Source organism: Ochotona curzoniae, unplaced genomic scaffold (genome assembly GCF_017591425.1).
Source record: "Ochotona curzoniae isolate NIBS_2020 unplaced genomic scaffold, NIBS_Ocur_1.0 contig_66, whole genome shotgun sequence".
NCBI classification, from domain to species: domain Eukaryota; kingdom Metazoa; phylum Chordata; class Mammalia; order Lagomorpha; family Ochotonidae; genus Ochotona; species Ochotona curzoniae.
The window spans coordinates 26,933,858-26,941,846 of NW_024466512.1; positions in this window are offsets into that span (position 1 = coordinate 26,933,858).

Sequence of the window (7,989 nt, forward strand, 5' to 3'; positions counted from 1 at the left end):
AATAAATTATTGGATTGAAAAATTATCCAACATTCTCATTTATTACATGAATCTCAATTGCGATCTCATGAACTGAGAATAATCCATGTATCCCATGTATTAAATGTTCCCATATACTACTTCTTGAAACACTAGAATATTTTCCTTGAAAAGGAGTACCACCTCAAATATTTTAATGTACTATACCAACATGAGAGTATAAGTGTGATAAGGGAACCAACTCACATTTTTACATCTTGAGTGACTAAACAGCTCATACAGCACATACTCACACCTTTAACCATTAAACCTCTACAACAATCACATGAGTACAAATACTATTCACTGTCCTGTTTTCAATGAGAGAAGGAGACTCTCAGAAACAGGGCACCCAGAGGCTCCCACAGCTTGCACATGGCTGAACTGCATTGGAACTGAGATTTGTCCATGTCCATTGTGGTGCCTTGTGCCTCACACTTCAGCTTCTCCAAGAGCAGTTTTAGAATTAAAATCTTACTTCAAAAGAGTGCCAAACTATTCACTAAGTACCAGGCCCGACATTCTCTAGAAAAATGAATACAAAATATTGGTTCTCTACTTCCCAATACTGCACAAAGAAACTTGCTCAGAGTCACTGAGGGAAAAGGGGATCTCAGAAAGGGCTGGGAAATGACGGCTTCCCCTTCCTCCAAAGGATATCCACAAACAACTCTTCTGCTGCTTTCCAGGTCTATCATTATAACAATGGCATGGTAGGAAAGGAAAGGGAGACTGGGGGCAGAACCACAGGCATGCCCTGAAGTGGAGGCTGAAACAGATCCAAGGCACAGAAGGACCTGCACCACCTGCAGATGCGAATGGCAGATGGCCTTGAATGGGCAAGCCCTGAATACCACTGCACTTCACTAAAGCGTGTGCTTACAGAGGCCTGTTCTGTAAAAATCAAGGTATTTGAAACTATAACCACAGTCATATCTATTTCAATTTACTATTCTTATATTTGTATAAGATGCACAACATGATGTTTAGGTATATACATAGTGAAATCACTTAGTTACTTTTTTTATTTAAAAAAAAATTGAAACTTAATCCATTATCAAATGTGTCAAGATATCACATATACAATGATTAATGATTTCTTCTTACAAGGACTCTGAAAATGAAAAGACTTCTGTATAACACTCATTTGCATTCTCAGCAATTGTTGTATAAGATTAAGGGATTCCCTTTTCAGAGATTCACTCCCTTGGCCCAGGAAGTAGCACCTGAAAGAGACTGATCTCATGTGCAATTTTTCTTCCTCTGACTCTTGCTCCCCTCCTATCAACTAGATGATCAGATCCACCAGGTTCTCAAATATTTATTTACTGTTTTACACAGTAAAGAGTGGCAAATAAGCATGAATTTAGCTAATAATTGAAGCACAAGTTAGTAAAGAAAAGAGAAAAATGGCTCTGTATTCTAGAATACTCACAGATCAACTTTCACTGCTGACCTGAATTCTGCACTTGAATTACCTGGTTTGCATAAAATGAATTCCATCACTGTCATCCCAGACATCAGTTAATTGCTGATAAGCTGGTGTCTCTGATCCTCCTCCCTTTTACTAAGGCCCCTGAATGGCCTTTTTTCTTTGTGTGATGAGAAAGACTCAAACATTATTACAGGAAAAAAAGGGCCCTCAGATATACATTAATACAAGCCCTAATTTATACTTGAAACTCAGATTTACACACACCAAGCGAGCAAGAACAGCCGAATGACAGAGAGACAGAGTGCGACAGAGACAGATCTACCATCCACTCGCTCGCTCTCCAGATGGCCACCATAGCCAGAGCTGGGCTGTCCTGATTCCAAGTGCTTCTTCAGGGTCTCCAATAGGAGTGCACCCAAGAACAAGGCCCTAAGACCTTGGGACATTTTCCACTACTTACCCAGGCTATAAGCAGGAAGCTGGATCAGAAGTGGGACAACCAGGACACAAACATACACCTATATGTGATGCCATAGCCACAGGTGGAGGTTTAGCATGATAAGTTGCCACACCAGCCTTTAGGAATTCCTATGAGAATTCTGAGATGAAATTTCCCTAGGACATCACTATCCAACTTGTTTTAGAAGCCAGGCATCATTCAAGGATTCTCACATAAAAGGAATTTCCCACCACTGACACAATGGTCAGTGATGACATGGATGACTGGGAGGGCATCATTGGAAGCCATCCATTGTCAGAAAGGAACACAGACTTCCTCCAGGGCACAATATGAACTAGAAATGTCTCATTCAATAAACACTTGCCTTGAAGTAGAACACACACACAAAAAAATATTGCAGGCATCCTAAAGGTGGAAGATATATCAATAAATAATATGTCTGTGTGATCAATATTTTGCTGGAGAAAAAGGTATTTTTCAGACTCTCAGAATCGTATTATGTCTGTTTTCCATTACCATATCCCCTCTCCAATATCTTGTGCATTGTCAGAGGTCAGATTGACCTTTTTGTAAAGTTATAAATGAGACTATACACTATTTAATTTTTGTCAATATTTTTATTTTTTTTTCAGTTGTTATTACTGCTTTCCGTGATACAGTTTGTAGGTATATGGATGCCTCCCTTCCGATATTCTCCCTTCTCAAGTTGACAGTGGTTAGTTAGGCAGCTTGTGCAAGACTGTAGCAATATATACTCTTCCTTGTTTGCATTCAATTAGATGGCAAATGATTCAGCTCACTTGTGTCCATTAATGTTTAATCTACCAAAACATGATGAACTTTCACAACCAACTGAGTGCTCTTAGAGATTCTGTCTTCATTGTCCTGGGTCACAATCTAGATACTTGGAATTTAAGATAAATATTCAAGAGATTGCAATGTGCAATCATGACTAAGAACCACTCAAGTAAATTACTTGATGCAAAGATCACTCAAAATGCTAAATTATTGCACTAATGAACAGTGATCATCAGGATATTGAGTGAGTCATGTAGGACATTAAAAGGAATCAGAATATTCTCTGATAAGTATGTTAAAAGTGTCTGTGGCATGCTCTTCTTGTTCGTGACTTGGAAGTTCTTCACTTAGTACCATGAACCATGAAACTGCCAACCCATGAAACAGCTTCACATACATGCAGTAACCAAATCCATAGCAAGTTATAAACTGAACAAATTTTTATGTCTTTCACCATTGAGTGCAAAATAACAACAGAAAGGAGAGTCAATATTTTATTTTTCCATTTGGAAAAGGGAGACTGTAGGAGAACAGGCGACCTGAACAGGGTCATACAGATAGTAAATAATAATAATAATAATAATAATAATAATAATAATAATAACCAGTGCTGTTGCACAGTAGGTTATCCACCACCTTCAGCACCAGCGTATCATAAAAGCACCGGATCATGTCTTGCTTAATCTACGTCCAACACATCTAGTGTGCCTGAGAAAGCACAAGATGATGGACAAAGTAATTGGTAATAGCACCTATGTGGGAAACATCCATGAAACTCTTTCTCTTTTGTTCACATTCTATATACATACAACTTAGATCCTGAAATAAATAAATAAGTCTTTTTGGAAAATTGAGAGAGAGGAATTTGACTTGAGATCTTCTGATGTGTTATGGTTTACTACAGCCAACACTTCAGTTACATGGAAAATAATGTTAGTGAAACAAGGCAAATTCAAAACATTGCTTACACTGAATGAAATGCACTCTGTCCATAAAGCTCAGGGTATGGGCAGGCATACTGCCACAGTGTGTTAACCACGGATGTCATACACTTGCTGCAGTGACAATTCCATTACTGGCTCTTCTGCTTCCAATCCAGATTCCTGCTAATGCATCCAGAGAAGCACCAAACACTGGCTATGCTCTGAGGCCCTAGCACCATTGCAAGACCCTGATGGAGCTCCTGGATTCTGAACTATATCAAGCCCAGCCATGAACACATGGGCTTTTACAGCGAAAGAGCAGAAAAACCTTTCTTCTCTCTCTTTCTCTCTTCTCTCTCTCTCACACACTCTCTCGCACGCGAGCTCACACTATCTCTCTCTCTCAAGTACGCGCACTGTGTGTGTGTGTGTGTGTGTATTTAAGTGTTTTTTCTTTGTCTCCACTGTACAGGTAAATTAACAAATACATACAGGCTTCAAATAAAGAGAAGTCCCAAATTTCACTCCAACATTAATGAGACAGTACACACATAAAAAGAAAGAAGACAGATGGAATTCTCCCATTTTGTCACTGAAAAGGTAAGACCTGCTCAGCACCACACGGGAAAGAACCAGCAAAAGAAAACCTACCAAGAAGCAATGTGGAAACTACGCTTCTTCTCCAGTCACCCTCACACAAAGTCTCTCAATGTCACCAAGGAACATGATATAATGCACAGCAATGAAACAAATTGCAGACACAACAATCTTCTCCAATGTTGTAGAGAGGATGGAGATAGATATACCATAGCTGACCCACAGGACACAAAGACCACAATACCCAGACCTGAACAGGAAAGGCATTCAGTGCTCATCTGCATCAGAGTATCACTGTAGTCCTTTACCTGATCACTAAAGACAGTGTTGTTGCAGAGCCATGTGTGTTTGAATAGAGCAGCATGCCTTTTGCTTGTCTTCCTAAAGAGAAAAATTAATTGCTTTCAGACCCAGTTACACAATACTTTACTCATCATGATGACAGGGAGTCTGGAGATTTATGTAGTCACACTCATCACATGGTTTAAAGTTTATTGTCTTTAATTAAGATACCAGCCCAGTGGCCTAATGGCTAAAGTCCTCGCCTTCCACATGCTGGGATCCCACATGGGTGCCGGTTCTAATCCCGGTAGCCCCCATTCCCGTCCAGCTCCCTGCTTGTGCCCTGGGAAAGCAGTCTAGAACAGGCCAAACCATGGGACCTGTGCCCCTGTAGGATACCCGGAAGAGCTCAGGGCTTCTGGCTTGGGATCAGCTCAGCTCCGGCCATTGCGGTCACTTGGGAGTGAATTGACAGACAGAAGATCTTCCTCTCCGTCTCTTCTCCTCTCTTTTATCTGACTTTGCAATAAAAATAAATGAGTCTTTAAAAACAAGATAAAACTATTCCTATTATAGGAATGTGGAGGTGAGCCTCAGAGAGTCCCCTCATGGCCAGGACACACAGACTGCAAGTACTACAGCTCACTCTAGATCATGAATACACCATCTAGCTCTCTTTAACCCAATAGAACATTCAAATCTGTGGGATTCACCAACAGTTATTGATTGCGTGCTAATAGTCAATATTGTATGGTAAAATGCAATTTACTTAATTAGTTATTAATTACAGCAATGTGTCAGGATCAGGATGAAAAAAACTTTAGGATTTAATCTTTAGGACTTGAGTGACTGTATGTCCTGAGAAGTCCAAGACCAACACTGTAAATTAATGCATAGACCTGACTTTAGAAACTACTTTCATGATCACATCAATACTATGTGTAAAGTATAGAGTGTTATGCATATCTTCCACACACCCAAACAGCCTCTCTCACAATCAATAACCACAGTCAATAAGGTTCATTAGACAAAATTCAACAACAGTAGAATGGCATACCAGATAAGGATGCTGTGACACCAGCACCCCATTTGAGCAACAGTGTGTGACCTGGCAGCTAGACTCATGATCCAACTCCAGCTGATGGCCTTGGAAATGTAATAGAGTATGACACAGGTACTTTGACCTCCACCCAGGTAGCACACCTAGTTGAAGCTCCCAGTGCCTTGTTTTCCATGAACCAGCACTGGACATTGAAGTCTTCTGGCAAGAGAACCAGCAAAAGTAAGATATCTCCATGTCTCTGCCTAGCTCTCTGTAACCCTGTTTTTCAAAAGAAACAACTAAATCCCTTTTTTAAAATTAACAAGTCAGGCCCGGCATGGTGGCCTGGCAGCTGGAGTCCTCGCCTTGAGTAAGCCAAGTTCCAATACGGGCACTGGTTCCAATGCCAGAGGCCCCACTTCCCATCTGGCTCCCTGCCTGTGGGATGAGGGCAGTCAAGAACAGCTCGAAACCTTGGGACCCTGCACCTACACAGGAGACCTGGAGGGGGCTCCTGGCTTTGAATTGGTTTGGCTCCTTCTGTTGTGGCCACTTGTGGAGACAGTCAGTGAATGGAGGATCTTCCTCTATGTCTCTCCTCTCTTTTATGTCTGCCTTTCCAATGAAAATATGTAAAATATTTTTAAAAGCAATAAGCCAACACTGACACATCAGAGTTCATATTTCACAAAGGGTTCACTCTGTTTTATATGCTCCTTTCTTCTAACATACATATAATTAACTGTGTATACCATTATGTTATCGAACTGAATAGGTTCACTGTCCTACAACCCTTGTTCTCTGCTTCTCTATCTGCTTCTTCAATATAAACCCCTCCCCTCAAGTAATCTTTTTCATATCAAGAGTTTACCTGTCTAACACAGGATATAGGATTTATATACTGGTGTTTTTCACATAAGTGTATGCATAAATTTCTTTCATGTTTAAATACACATTTAGTTTTTAAGGACTTGATTATTTATTTGTTTACCTATTTATTTGTTTATATGAAAGAGTGAGAGGGCAAGAAGAGGTTCTCCCATCCACTGGTTCACTTTCCAAATGGCTGAGACAGCCAGATTCTGCCAGTCTGAGTCCATGAGCCAGGAATCCCAAGCAGCTCTCCCTCAGGAGTGGATGAGACCCAAGGACTTAGTATACCTTCCACTGCCTTTCCAGGTGCGTTGGTAGAGAGCTGGATCAGGAGTGCCTGGAATGGGATGTTAGCATCACAAATGGTGGCTTAATAATACCGTGCCATAATACAGGCCCCTAATAATGCACTTCCTTCTAATCCTAAATAGTATTAATTATTTAGACATGTTGTAGTTTCTTTATCCAAACATTTTATTTTTGAGAATGATGTAAAAACATATTTTTCTGTTCCCTTCCTTTACGCCCAACTCCACCCACACACACCAACCCAGCCTCTCAGATCACACACAAGGAGCTGAATGAGTAGTGGATCAGGACATGAATTGGCACCCATATGAGATTCCAGCACATGCAAGGCAAGGATTTAGCCCCTGAGCCATCATCGTGAACCCCATACCTGTATTGTTTTCCATCCTCTGAAAAGGCAGCTGACGCCACTGCTGGTCTAGATGAGCTGTCCTACATGTTTACTTGCATGCATCTGGACAGGCTGGTCCTGGATAACCAAGGAAGCCCAGTTCAAATACATGCACTCCTAAGTCAAACCACACATCATGTGATTTTACCTGTGACCAAGGTCTGACTTCATTCTCAGGGTTTACGCCCTGCCAGCAGGCCCTGAGGTCACCAAGGCTGAGATGATGGTCTTCTTTGGCCATAAGAAACACTGGAGACAAGCTGGTGAAGACTGTATATTAATTCAATACAGATCCCACAGTTATAAAGATTACTGAAGCTGAGGGCAGAACAGCATCTTCCCACAAGTTCATTGCCCACAAAAGGCACTGTGATTGGCTACATGACATGTCCATTTCCCTTGATCTTCTGGTCATGTCAGAGGTCCTGTTCCACATGTATTCCCCTTGACCTTCTAGCCATGTTAGAGGTTGTACTCCATGTGTGTGAGGAGTGATGTTTAAAACCTCTAACATTTGGTGTCATGCCCAGTGGGTCCTCCCAGCACTTGGCTGCTTGGCCCTAAGGCCTTAGGCCACTCCTGGGACTAGATCCATCCGCAAGAATCGGTCTTCAGCCAGGCCTACCCCCACCTTACCAGTGGTGGGTACAGCCCAACAGGGAAATGCCCACAGTTCCCTTGTCAAGCATGTTCCCGATGCTGGAACTTGTACACGCCCAAGGGTAGTATGGTCCAGCTACATGATGTACACCCACCCCTGGTCTTACCAAATGGCACTATAGCCTAGTTCAGCTGGCCCTCACCATTCTACCTATCATGTGCACCAGTGGATGCAGAAACCTGGCCTAGCGCAGTCTGCCC